Source organism: Petaurus breviceps, unplaced genomic scaffold (assembly GCF_028583685.1).
Source record: "Petaurus breviceps papuanus isolate PSGF00001 unplaced genomic scaffold, PetGlider_PUasm1.0 171, whole genome shotgun sequence".
Lineage (NCBI taxonomy): Eukaryota > Metazoa > Chordata > Mammalia > Diprotodontia > Petauridae > Petaurus > Petaurus breviceps.
This window is the reverse complement of record NW_027185754.1, coordinates 26,774,315-26,789,307: the sequence shown is the minus strand read 5'-3', so window position 1 is coordinate 26,789,307 and position 14,993 is coordinate 26,774,315. Positions and strand designations below refer to the sequence as shown.

Below are 14,993 nucleotides of genomic sequence, written 5' to 3'. Positions count from 1 at the left end.
TGCATAAAGATAATTGGACCCAAGGGAGCTGATGAGATGAGAGAAGAGTGGAGAGGGAGAGAAAAAGTTTAAAATGAAAAAAGAAGACCCATAAGCAGAGCCTTGGGGGAACCCCTCATTCACTGGGCAGACGCTGGCTGATAATCTAGCAAAGGACACCAAAGAATCAGTGGTCACATCTTGTTCCCAAGAGTCAAGAGAAGGTAGCTGCTTTTCTTCTTTGCAGAAGTGATGGTAAAAGAAACAATATAGGGTATAGAGAATGCTGCAGATAATGTCAAACTCTCTCCATAGGTTTATTACTTTTGCTAAATGATTTGTTTTGTAAATCTCCTTTTTATTTTTTGTTGAGAGGGATGACTCTCTAGCAGGGAGAAAGGGAAGAGACACATTGGGAAATGAAGATGATGTAAAATGAAAAATATCAATAAAATCTCTTTTTTTAAAAAAAAAAAAAAGAAGCAATGTCCATATAAATAGGAGAACCAGGAATGAATAGTTTCATGATGAAAACTAAGGGGGAAGAGAATATCCTGGCAGAGGTATCCAGTCACTGGGCAATCAAGTAGGAAGATGAGTAAGAAAAGGCCATTGGATTTGACATTTAAGAGCTCATTAGTAAGAGAGCAGTTTGAAGAAAGCAATTTCATTAAAGTTAGGTTGGGAAGCCAACTTGGATAAGTCAATGAGTTAATAAAAGGTGAGGAAATGGAGGCAATAAGTATAGATGACTGTTTTCTAAAAGTTGCATAATATTCCCTCCAAAAGTTTGGTTGTCAAAGAAGAGACATGAGGCTTACACACACTCTGTGACCATGGGCAAGTCACTTAACTTTTCTGACCCTGATTTCTTTGAGGAAGAAGAGTGAGGCTCAAACAGAGTGGTTTTTATAAAGGACGTATGCCTCTTTAACAGGTTTGCATGGATAAAAGGAGATTAAAGATAAGAGATATGAAAGTGGGCAAGATCTTGGAGGAGATAGAATGAGAACAAGGGAACAACTGGAGGGGCTGACCTTGGCAAAGAGAAGAACCACATCTTCCTCAGATAGGAGCAAATGAGGAGAGAATGGGAGACAATGTAGAAGGATTTTGAGGTATAGCATAAAGGAGCAGGATGGCTTCAGTTTTCTTAATAATGAAGAAGTCCTCTGCCAATGAGAGTAGGAGAAGGAGATTATGTAGAGGAATTGAAGAAAGAAGAGAAGGTTTGGAATAACCATTTGGAAATGTGATAGAAAACCAAATAGGAAAGAATAAGAGGATTGCTGAGTACCAGTGCAGGTCCATTTAAAATTAAACAACATGAAATTTTTAATGAATTCAGTAAGAAGGAGGTCATTTTCTCCTGTGGTTCTTTGCAGTACATGGGTTGGAATGGAGAAAGCACATAAGTAGGGGTAACCCAGAACTGGAGTTTGGTAAAACCTGATAACACTAATAATAAAGGGCAAAGGACTGGGTGATAGAAGGCCATACACTGTTGAACTGTTTGATGATAGTGTCAAAACTATGAAAGAAAGAACGTGAGAACAGGTAAGGGGTGATAGTCTGAGCAAGTAGGGTTGTAGGTGGAGGACCCGGAGATATTAAAAACCAGGATGAAGGATAGGATTAGGCAGGAGAAGTGAGGCCTAGGGGAGGGATGTTAGTAGTTATTAGGGGAAAATTATTCCCCTACAACAGAAGCATCGTCATTTAAAAAAAAAATCTACCACCACTGATGAGTTCAGAGTGGACCCCAAGCCACCAAAAATGATGACTTCAGGGAATACCCCAAGAATGTTGGGGTGTCACCTGAAATAATGAAGAATAAACTTGTGAGTCCTAGTGTCCTGAAAGAATTCACTTGGATAGGCTCCAAGTTAAGGAAAGGCATTTATTGGGATAATGCCCCCAAGTGGGCCCTGTACCCATGTGAGAGAAATAGAAGATTCAGGGAATCCCCTACTCCACTAAGGGAGCAGAGTGACCCTTCTTCCTGTTGGAGGCAAAAGTCGTTATTATAGTTAGCTGTCTGGTTTAAATACAGTTTTAAGGAATAGGAGGAAAGGGAGCAAGAGAATGGGAGAAGAAAGCAGGGTTCCAAAATACAGGTGGTCCAGAGGTGCCTTTATCATATAATTAAGCAAAGAAAATAGGAAGGGGAAGGGAAGAGTTGTTCTGGAATTGGGGGTGCTTTGAGAAAGCACACAGGTAAGTCCATGGTGGGGGGCTTCAAAGCATAGTCTTCTTTGATCACTTTTCTGGTTGGTCACACACTACATCTTATCTCATATCTCACATGTTGCATCCTGCTTGCTCCATCTGACTCAAGCACTCTTTTCTACCTCATCAACCACCATCATCACTATTGTCATTGCTACCCTCTCTGCTGTGGTAGCTGTAGTTTGATAGATACAGTACTGGACTTTGTGTCTAAAAGACTTGGGTTCTACCTTGGGAAAATCACTTACCTTTTTCAAGCCTCAGTTTCTTCATCTATTACGTGGGCATGGGGCTAATATCTGTAGCATCTACCTCCCAGGATAGTTCATGAGGATCAAGTGAGGGATTATATATTAAATTCTTTGCAAACTTTGTTGTTGTTGCTGTTGTTCAGTCCTGTCCAACTCTTTTTTTAGGCTGTTTTATTTTATTTATTTTTAGTTTTCAACATTCATTTCCACAAGGCTTTGAGTTACAAATTTTCTCCCTGTCTCTCCCCTACCCTCCACCCCAAGATAGCAAGTCTACTGATACCCCTTCCCCCAATCTGTTCTCTCTTATATCCTCCCCCATACTCCCCAACTTTCTTGTAGGGCAAGATGGATTTCTATACCCCAGTGTCTGTATATCTTATTTCCTGGTTGCATGTACAAAACATTTTTTTTAACATTTGTTTTTAAATCTTCGAGTCTCAGATTCTTTCCCTTCTTCCCTCTCTCCCATCCCCACTGGGAAGACAAGCAATTCAATATAGGTTGTACATGTTCAGTTAAACAAAACATTTCCATAGTAGTTATATTGTAAAAGACTAATTATATTGCCCTCCCCATCTTATCCTGCCTTACACTTGTTCTATTTTCTCCTTTGACCCTGTTCCTTTTCAAAAGTGTTTGCTTCTAACTACTCTCTACCCCAATCTGCCCTCCCTTCTATCATCCCCCCTCTTATCCCCTTCCCTCCTACTTTCCTGTAATGTAAGATACCCAATTGAGTGTGTATTTTATTCCCTCCTTAAGCCAAATTCAATGAGAGTAAGGTTGACTTCACTTTCCTCCTCTTCTCCTCCATTGTAACAGTTTTCTCTTGCCTCTTTTATATGAGATGATTTATCCTATTCTGTCTCTCCCTTTCTCCTCCCAATATATTCCCCCTGCACCTCTTAATTTTATTTTTTAGATATTCTTTCACATTCAACTCATCCTGTGCCCTTTGTCTATGTATACATGTACACTCATGCACACACACATATATACACACATACATCTCCTATACATGCATATGTATGTATGTATACACACACATATGTACATATATATATATATATATATGGTCTCATGAGTTACAATTATCATTTTTCCATGCAGGAATGTAAAGAGTTCAACTTTAATAAGTTCCTTTTAGTTCCTTTTTCCTGTTTACCTTCTCATGCTTCTCTTGCTTCTTGTATTTGAAAGTCAAATTTTCTGTTCAGCTCTGTTTTTTCATCAAGAATGCTTGAAAGTGGTCTATTTCATTGAATATACATGTTTTCCCCTGAAGCATTATACTCAGTTTTGCTGGGTAGGTGATTCTTGGTTTTAATCCTAGCTCCTTTGACCTCCAGAATATCATATTCCAAGCTACTTTGATTCCTTAATGTAGAAGCTGCTAGATCTTGTGTTATCCTGATTGTGTTTCCACAATACTAAAATTGTTTCTTCTTGACTGCTTGTAATATTTTCTCCTTGACCTGGGAACTCTGGAATTTGGCTATAATATTCCTAGGAGTTCTCTACTGAGGATCTTTTCCAAGAGCTGATTGGCAAATTATTTCCATTTCTATTTTGCCCTCTGGTTCTAGAATATCAGAGCAATTTTCCTCGATAATTTCTTGAAGGATGATGTCTAGGTTCTTTTTTTGATCATGGCTTTCAGGTAATCCAATAATTTTAAAATTATCTCTCCTGGACCTATTTTCCAGGTCAGTGGTATTTCCAAAGGGGTTGTCTTCTATTACTTTGGATTTTTTTTATAGTATCTTGACTTCTCATAAAGTCATTAGCTTACATTTGCTCCAATCTAATTTTGAAGGAATTATTTTCTTCAGTGAGTTTTTGAAATTCTTTTTCCATCTGGCAAATTCAGCTTTTTAAGGCATTCTTCTCCTCATTGGCTTTTTGGTCCTCTTTTGCCATTTGAGTTAGTCTATTTTTTAAGGTGATATTTTCTTCAGTAATTTTTTTTGGGTCTCCTTTAGCAGGCTGTTGACTCCCTTTTCATGATTTTTGTGCATCATTCTCATTTCTCTTCCCAATTTGTCTTTCACTTCTCTTACTTGATTTTCAAAATCCTTCTTGAACTCCTCCATGGCCTGTCACCAATTCACATTTTTCTTGGAGGCTTTTGATGCAAGAGTTCTCACTTTGTTGTCTTCTTATGGTTGTGTTTTGATCCTTATTGTCCCCAAAAAAGATTCTATGGTCTGATTGTGCTTCCTCCGTTTGCTCATCTTGCATTGGCAAAAGCCAATTACTTGACTTTTGAGCTCTTCGCCATGGTAGAACTCTGCTTCCAGAGTGGAGAGTGCTGTGTTCCAAATTTCTGGGGTTTTGCACAGCTGTTGTCAGGGCTATGAGGAGGGTGTCCTCTTTCAGCCACCACAAGCTCTGGCACACTTAATGTTCTTTACCCCAGGACCACCACCCAAGACTGCAACTCAGATCCAAGCAGGTCAAAGCAAGCACAATTACCCTTTGAATGGTTGCTTGGTCCCCCTATGATCTGTAGGCCAGGAGTTCTGGAGGCAACCACATGGCAGCATGCTGCACCACCACCACTTCTGCCACCCCAGGGGCAGGAGCTGGACCACGCTCTTCTCTCACCCAGTTTCAACAGAGTTCCCTACTGACCTTTTACTTTGTCTTTGGCGTTCATGGGTTGAGGAGTCTGGAAACTACCACATCTGCCAGTGATTCACTCTCCTGAAGTCTGCTCCAGCCTGTCTGGACCAAGAGTCTGGACTGGCCTGGCTCACGGGGGACTGCGCTCAGCTCACAGCCTGGTGTGATAGACCCTACCTGTCGGGCTGCCTTCAGTGAGAGATTTGTTTCTCTCTGTCACTTTGTGGGTTCTGTAGCTCTAAAATTTGTTTAGAGTCATTTTTTTATAGGTATTGGAGATGGTAGGAGTGGGAGCTCAAGCAATTTCTACTTTTACTCTGCCATCTTGGCTCCGCCCCGCTCTTTGCAAACTTTAAGGTGCCAGATATTATTAATGACCATGATATGATCATAATCATGTCATTACCATTACTATGAATATCTTTATAAAAATTACTATTAAACAAATACAAAGTATTTATTGTGCACTTTCTATATGCACTTTCTACAAGGTTCAATGGATAGACCTCTGGACCTGGGGTCAGCAAGCCATGAGTTCAAATCTAGCCTCAGACATTTACTAGTTGTATGATGCTAGGCCAGTTACTTAACTTGCTGTCTGCCTCAGTTTCCTCAACTGTAAAATAAGAATAATAAAGCCCCTACCTCCTCGGATTGCTGTGAGGATAAAATGAGATAATATTTATAAAACACTGTAAACTTTAAAGCATTTTATAAATGCTGGCTATTATTATTATGCAAGATGCTATGGTGACAAGTATTACTGGAATTAAAAAGATTTTCACATTAGAATATAAGCTTCTTGAGAACAGGGGCTGTTTTGCTTTTGTCTGTGTGTTGGAGCATCCAGCACAATGCCATGTGCACAGTAAGTGCCTACTAAACACTCATTGAATTGAAAGAGAAGTTGGGATTTACGCTAACATTCTCCCAAGTAAGGATGCAGAAGTGACACATGTGAAACAGAAAAATTAAGCCCTTGCTGAAGGATATCAGTGTATATAGAAGCCAGCATGGCATGGTACTCTAACATGTCAAATTAAAGGTTTGTTGAATGGAAAGAACACTGGCAAGAAGTGGACGGGAAAGCTGGCTCCAAAGTCAGGAAGTCTTGGGTTTAAATCAGGCTTCTGACACTTTGACTGTATTATTCTGGGGAAGTCACTTTTCCTCTCATGCTCCAGGGGAATCTCTGAGACTACAAGTTACAAGGTAGTTTCAGATTTTCTTTTTTAGGAGAAATTTCTTCATAAGAAGTTCCCTAAAACAATGAAATCACAGGTCTAAGCAAAAAACAAAAACCCAAAACAAAACAAAAAAAAAAACAACCCTGGGCTGGGCATCAGGAGGATTAGGTTTTTCTCCCAAATCTGCCACTATCTGTCTATGTGACCTTGGGCACATTGTTCAATCTTCCACGACTTCAGTTTCCTGGTATATAAAATGAGACGATTGTCAAGGGATGACTAAGGTCCATTCTGGCTCTAAGAGTCTTTCATCCAACAAGGATGAAATCTGTAAGAAATGGAATAATCAGAGAAGACTGCCTGGATGAGGTATAGAACAAGAGCTGACCTTGAAAGGAGCCCTCTTACCACCATGATCTCTGTCAGAAGCAGCAGCAGAAATGGTACATTTTGCTTAGAGGACCAGGGAGAATATTCACCATCCTCTTAGGACAAGGCTTCTAACACCCTGGCCTATGGATTCCTTCTCAGAATAATATTGTGAATGCATAAAATAAAACAGAGGACTACAAAGGAATCCTATTCAAATGTGGAACTCTCGTGGATTCAGAGGAGCCCATCTTTCCAAGAGAGAAATTGAAAGTGATTCCGCCCCTGACATTGTCCTCTAAGGATGTGGACACTTGGAAATGAATGGGAGGAATTCACAGGATTAAAGGCTGTAGTGGTAAGGATCCTCTCAAAGACTGTTGGAGCCAGAAAGGACCTTAGAACATAGCATGTTAGAACAGACTTAGAACATAGCATTAGTTAGAACATAGACTTAGAACATAGCACGTTAGTGTTGGAAAGGATCTTAGAAACAAGTTAATCCAATCTCCTCTCCCCTTCTCCTTTTACAAATGAGGAAACTCAGGCCCAGAGAAGGGAAAGACCCTGTTACCTAAGGTTACACAGTAATAAATGACAAAGTTAGAATATGAAGTCTGGTGAATTTTCTTGCTCACTTCTAAGTTATTTTATTACTGTCTTTTGAGGGAGAATGACTGTTTTAAAAAATAAATTAAGGGTTAGGGCGAAGCTACTCTATGGTCTACATAAGTGGCTCGGGGCTGGGGCAGTAGTTATGCTCTGCTGCCACCTTTCAATCTCCTCCAGAGTCACTGCCCATTACCGACAAGGCATGGTGTCCCAGAAGTTCTTTATCAAGGGCAATTGGAAGATGAATGGGGACAAGAAGTGTCTGGGGAGCTGATCACTTCAATCAACAGGGCCAAGGTGCCTGTCAACACCAAAGTGGTATGTGGAGCACCTTCTAACTTGATTTTGTTCATCAGAAATTGAATGCAGAAATTGGTGTAGCTTCTCAGAACTGCTACAAAGTGGCCAAGGGTACATTTACTGGGGAGATCAGCCCTGCTATGATTAAGAACTATGGTGATCCTGGGACACTCTGAAAGGAGACATCTCTTTGGCGAGTCAGATGAACTCATTGGGGAGAAAGTAGTCCATGCTTTCAGAAGACCTAGGAGTGATTGCTTGTATTGGTGAGAAGTTGGACAGGAGGGAAGCTGGAATCACTGAGAAAGTTGTTTTTGCTGTTTTAAACTTTATTTACTTTTAAGGGGCGGCTAGATGGCGTAGTGAGTAAAAGCACTGGCCCCAGAGTCAGGAGGACTTGAGTTTGGTTCTGGCCTCAGACACAACACCCACCCACACACACACAAACTAGCCATGTAACCTTGGGCAAGTTACTTAACCCCAGTTGCCCTCCAAAAGGCAAAAAAATATATATATTTACTTTTAGTTTACAACATTCAGTTTCACAAGTTTTTGAGTTCCAAATTTTCTCTCCCTCCCTCTCGTGCCCCCTCCCCCTGCCCATGGCAGCATGCAATCTGATATAGGTTGTACATATACGTTCACATTAAACATTAGTCAAGTTGTAAAGAATAATTACAACAAATGGAAGAATAAACAAAACAAAATGAAAAAGAGAGAGCAAGTAGTTTGCTTCAATCTGCATTCAGACTCTGTAATTCTTTCTCTGGCTATAGATAGCCTTTTCCATCATAAGTCTTTTGGAGTTGTCTTATAGCCTTGCATTGCTGAGATGAGCCCAATCTATTAAAATAAGTCATCACAGATACAATGTGTCTATAATTGTGTACAATGTTCTCCTAGTTCCGCTCCCCTCACCCAGCATCACTTTATATAAATCTCTCCAGGTTATTGTGATGTCTGTCTGTTCCTCATTTTTTTAGCACAATAATATTACATTACATTCATATATACCACCATTTGTTCAGCCATTCCCTAATTGATGGTTATCCCCTTGATTTCCAATTCTTTGCCACCACAAAAAGAGCTGCTATAAATATTTCTGTACATGTGGGTCCTTTTCCCATTTGTATGATCTCTTTGGGATATAGCCCTAGAAGTGGTGTTGCTAGGTCAAAGAGTATGCGCATTATTACAGCCCTTTGGGCATAGTTCCAAATTGCTCTCAAGAATGGTTGGATGAGTTCACAACTCTACCAACAATGCATTAGTGTTCCAATTTTCCTACATCTTCTCCAGCATTTGCCATTTTCCTGTTTTGTCATGTTAGCCAATCTGACAGGTAAGATGTGGTACCTAAGAGTTGCTTAGATTTGCATTTCTCTAATCAGTAGTGATTTAGAGCATTTTTTCATATGATTATAGATATCTTTAATTTCTCTCTCTGAAAACTTCATATCCTTTGACCATTTTTCAGTTGAGGAATGACTTGTATTCTTGTAAATTTGACTGAGGTCTTCATATATTTTAGAAACGAGGCCTTTATCAGAGACACTGGTTGTAAAAATTCTTTCCCAATTTTCTGTTTCCCTCCTAATGTTGGTTACATTGGCTTTGTTTGTACAAAAACCTTTCAATTTAATGTAATCAAAATTATCCATTTTACATTTCATAATGCTCTCTATCTTGTCTGGTCATAAATTCTTCCCTTCTCCGTAAATCTGACAGGTAAACTATTCCTTGTTCTCCCAGATTGCTTACAGTATCAGCCTTCATATCTAAATCATAAACCCATTTAGACTTTATTTTAGTATACAGTGTAAGATATTGGTCTATGCCCAGTTTCTGCCATACTATTTTCCAGCTTTCCCAGCAGTTTTTGTCAAATAGTGAGTTCTCATCCCAGAAGCTGGAGTTTTTGTTTCTTATCAAACAGTAGATTACTATAGTAATTGACTACTGTGTCTTGAGTACCTAATCTATTCCATTGATCTACCACTCTGTTCCTCAACCAGTACCAAGTAGTTTTTATAACTGTTTCTTTATGATACAGTTTAAAATCTTGTATGGCTAGGCCACCTTCCCTAGCATTTTTTTTCATTAATTCCCTTGATATTCTAGATGTTTTGTTCTTCCAGATGAATTTTGTTACCATTTTTTTTTCTAGCTCTATAAAATAATTTTTTGGTAGTTTGATTGGTATGGCACTAAATAGGTAAATTAATTTAGGTAAAGTTATCATTTTTATCATATTAGTTTGGTCTAACCATGAGAAATTGATGTTCTTCCAATTATTTAGATCTGACTTTATTTGTGTGAAAAGTGTTTTGTAATGGCATTCATATAGTTCTTGGGTTTGTTGAGAAAGTTGTTTTTGACCAGACCAAGGCCATTGCAGATAATGTGAAGGACTGGTGCAAAGTCATCCTAGCCTATAAACCACTCTGGGCTATTGGTACTGGCAAGACAGCTACACCCTAGCAGTCCAGGAGGTATATGAGAAGCCTTGGTGCTGGCTTAAGACCCAGGTCTCAGAACCCACATCACAATCTACAAGGATCATTTATGGAGGTTCTGTGACAGAGGCCAACTGTAAGAATCTGGCACAGCAGCCTAATGTGGATGGCTTCCTGGGGGGGAGGGGGGGAGGGTGGAGCTTCCCTTAAGCCTGAATTCCTGGATATCATCCAAGCCAAAAACTGAGCCCTTTATGTGGCCCTCTGAAGCCCTTACATACAGAGCTGGGATTAAGCTACACAAATTCAGTTTACCCCTCTCCCTTCCTAGGGATTGTGATGCTGATTCCCCTCCCCACATGGTCCCATTCAAACTACACCTCCGTCCATTGTGTAGATTGTGTGAAGGGCAGCTCCTCTGCCCTTCCTCCAACGGACCAGGCCTTTCTCCATTTACTGTAAATTTGAAGGAAGCACAAAAAAAAAAATTAAAACCTTTGATCTCAAGTGTGGAAAAAAGATATTTTTCTATCAGGGAAAGTTACAGAAGCTACTGTAATATATACTCCTTCCATGAACATTGCTATGGATTGAAGAAGAACTTCACTTTACCTAATTTTTTTTTTAATAAACTGAAGTAACACTACATTGCATTAATGCAACTGGATAGTCAAAGGAAGCCCACGATGTATAATTCTGTAAAGCAGAGATACCAACCCCCTCCATTGAATTCTTTGCTATATCTAGATTATTTCAGACTAGGTTTGCTTAAAGTGGTGAAAGTCCACACTTGACACCCACTTAATTTGAGTAAATTTTGTTATCAATCAATAAGCATTTATGAAGTGCTTACTTGTTGACAGGCACTGTGTAAGCTCTGGGAAAACACAGAAAAAGCATAAATAGTTCCTGTCCTCAAGGGGCTCACACATGGAGAGTTGTTACCATATCCTGAACAAAGGGACCAGAAATTAGCTTTTGCTACTTTGCGTGTTAAAGGGACTTCTGGGATCCTGGGGAAGAGAGGAAGATATTAAGGAGAGAGGATTTTGTACAGTTGTTCTTCTGTTGTGTCTGACTCTTTGTGACTGCATTTAGGGTTTTCTTGGCAAGGATGCTGGAATGATTTTGCCATTTCCTTCTCCAACTCATTTTACAGATGAGGAAACTGAGGCAAATGGGCTTAAGTGTCTTGCCCAGGGTCACACAGCTAGTAAGTGTCTGAGGCTGGATTTGAACTCAGGAAGGTTAATCTTCCTGACTTCACCTGAAGTGCTCTATCCACTGAACCATTTAGCTGATCCTTTTTGCATACAGTCTTTTTGAAAAGCAAAGATTTTCCAGGGGTGGCTAGGTGGCAAAGTGAATAGAGCACCGGAGTCAGGAGGACCTGAGTTCAAATCTGGCCTCAGACACCTAACACAAAATTAGCCATGTGACCTTGGGCAAATCACTTAACCCCAATTGCCTTTCCTTCCCCCCTCCAAAAAGCAAAAACAAAAATCTAAAAAAAAAAAAGATTTTCCAGCTCTACCACTGCCTTGCTGTGTGATCTTAGCTAAATTAACCTCTCTGGGCCTCAGTTTCCCCATATGTAAAATGAAGATTTTGGACTGAATGATCTCTCTGGTCCCTCTTAGCTTAATATTCCTTTCTCTAAGCTCCCTCTCAGCTTTGACATTCTATGTTCTAATATTCTATATTTCTAGGTTCTTTCCTACTCTAACCTATATTCTAAGATATGTAATTCTGTAATTTTTCACAAGGGTAAAGGGAATTATCTAGATTGAGAATAGGGGAAAACTACCTCCCACATGGTCTTTGAGGGGAAGAAGATCTCTGGGCATTGGGTAAGGGGAAGGAAGCTGGGCTTTTCTCCAACCCACAGGCTTTAAATGTCAAAACAAAATATTTCAACTGTTACAAATAGGTCATTTTTTTTTAATCTCAGGGAATTTTTCTTTGGTTTTACTGAGAAAATTATAATGGACAAGAGAAGATGTGCTTTGGTGTATGATGAAAAAGGGCTCCTTCCCATGTGAAAAACAATCCTGAACTGGAGTTTGGGGACCTACTTTAAATGACACATCTTCCATGAATCTTTTGTGATTTCCCCATAGCCACAAATTATATTTCCTCATCTGTAAAATGGGTGGAATTAAACTAGATGTTCTCTGAAGTCTCTGCCAACTCTAACCTTGTATCTCTAAGCTACATTCCAGCTCTGACATTCTGCATTCTCTGATTTTATGCCTCACCCCAGACCCCTGCACCCTCTGCCCAAGTATTTCATCTATACCTCTGTTGTGGATATGTCTAAGCCTTGTTCTGGGTCTTTGCTTCCATTAATTTGACCCTATGTTCTTGAAATGATTATATCTCCTTCACAAGGTAAAATTGTTCCAGTATTGGTGTGTTCTAGTATTGATATGATGTGAATTTTTTACCTTTTTCTGGGTCATTGTAACTCCATAGATACCATATAGATGGTGATTGATTATTGATAAATGAAAGTAGCTCTATACATCTCAGGTATACCCTTGGGAGCCTGGAGAGATAGTGAACAACAAAATGGAGAAGAGAGGGAATATTTACAGACTCAGTTCTGTGAAGGGAGCAACCCTCCAAGGAATCCTGAATCCCCCAGAAGAGGAAGAACTGTGCCTCCCCTGGATTGGCAGCAGATGAGGTAGCTTTCAAGACTCAAGCAATTCCTGGACCAAGCTGGGAGCTATGGAGTTACAGTGAAAGAGCAACAAAGGAATTCTGGAACAGAAACAACAGAAGAACTCCAGCTTCCTGGACCCAAGAGAAGAGTCCTTGGACCAGATAGAGGAGTTACGGGAGTGAATGGGAGCCAAAGTGGTGAGGCACAGAGCCATGATGTAGAAGAAAAACTCTCTTGCTCTCCATTGGTACTGTGAATCATGTGGACTGTACTACTGTCAAAAAGAGGGTGGACTCTCTAGCACACCCAAGGGTTCTCCCATGTTGAATACATCTGACCCAAGTTAAGAATATGAGAACAGATGACTTTAGATGTCACTGGAAGATAGGTCTTATAGGAGGAGTGAGCTGCCTGAACTTCTAGCAAGTCTATTGGTTTTTTCTCCCTGGTTGGAGGAGGAAGGGGACAAGAAAGGACACATGCAAGAAGAAGTCTGGAGGACTCTATAAGTCTGTAGGAAAGTGGCATTCAGCTGTCTTGACTATTTATGGGCCTGGGTACAAAAACTTTTTTGTTCTTTTATGTAGGCAATGGCTTGTTTGTTAGACTGAATGCTTGCATGGAAACCAGGGGCCTTTTTCTTTTTTTTCATTTTGGTATAGAAACCTAGATGTGAATCAGATTTTGATGCTCCCAAAGGAAACCCTGGCAGGAGGCCAAATTTCTCTCTTTGAAAGAAGGAAGGAAACAAGTATTTATTAAGTGCCTACTACATACCAAACATTGTGCTGAGTACTCCAAGAATATTATCTCATTTGATCAATACAACAGCCTTGGGAGGTAAGTGCTATCATTATCCCATTTTTCAGTTGAAGAAACAGAGGCAGAAGACTTGCTTAGGGACACACAACTCAAGCATTTGAATCTGAATTTGAACTCAGGTCTTCCTGACTCTAGGCTTAGTGTTCTATCTACTGTGCAACCTAACTGCCTTTAGAAGGATCTTTAGGATTGAAATCAGGCCATGTAAACTGAAAGCCTCAGCTTTCGCATCATACGTTACACTTACATTATGCACTTATCCTAAGAGGACAAGTGAGCAAAAGGGAAAAGAACACTGACTTTCCACTCAGAAGGCCTAGGTTTAAACCAATTCCATTTTCTGGGCCTTAGAAATAATATTTGCACTAGTAACTTCATAGTAAATTTTTACAGGTGCTTTGTAAAATGAAACTAAGTATAAATGTGAACTATAATTACATTCCAATTTATACTATAGCTATTTCTGTATGTATCTGCTGCTAATATTAGATTACAAGTTTCTTGAAGACAGCGACTAATGTCTTATAAACTTTGGGATCTCTCTCAGGGTCTAACTTGATAACATACACATGTTGTTGTTCAGTCCTTTTTTTTTTAGTTGTGTCTGACCCTTTGTGACCCCATTGGGAGTTTTCTTGGTCTAGATACTAGAGTGGTTTGCCATTTCCTTCTCCAGCTCATTTATAGATGAGGAAACTGAGGCAAACTGGGTTCAAGTGACTTGCCCAGGGTCCCATTGTTAGTGTCTGAGGTCAGAATTCGAACTCAGGAAGATGAATCTTCCTGATTCCAAGCTCATTACTCTACCTACTGTATGGAAAGAACACTGGGCCCATAGACAAAAGACTTGGATTTAAGTCCCAGCTCTGATGTATTTACTAGCTATGAGAATTTGGGGAAATCAATTCTTTTTAAGTTATAAGTCGTAGGAAAAATTTTTTTAATATTGTTATGATCACTAATAATCGCTGACCTTTTGAAGACCACTTACATCATACTCTAATGGATCAGTGACCTAAATGATATTGAAATTTCCTCCAATAGTGCCTTGTCTCTTTTTATGTGTGATTCTTCTCTATCTATTCCTGCACCTCCTCCAGAATGGGTCTCCTCAGCCTGCTGAAGGGCTTCCTTTAGGTCTTCTGATTGATGTTACAGGAGAATTATTATAGCACATGGACTATTTCTCTCTGTTATCCCACTGTCACTATGTGACTGGTCCACCTCATTTTCTGTTCATACATATCTTTGATGATATCTCATACAAGTCTTTTCTCATGCAACTTATCATTAGCAATATCCTGAAACCCATTTACGTACACATTTGTCTCTCTATTGTCTTTTGAGTAAACCATAATTTTGACTTCTTCAAGATTGTGGTTTTCCATGAATTATAGCAATCATCATTGGAAGAATACTGATATTACATTCAGGTTTTTGTTTCAGGGGAAGCTTGGTGGTAATCTGAAGGGCTCCATAATTCACTTAACCT

General features: G+C 39.6%; 1 pseudogene; it reads left to right on the top strand.

The window, feature by feature from the left end:
- The first annotated feature begins 7,439 nt into the window (after positions 1-7,439).
- On the top strand, positions 7,440-10,258 carry LOC138157314 (triosephosphate isomerase-like; annotated as a pseudogene).
- Positions 10,259-14,993: the final 4,735 nt, after the last annotated feature.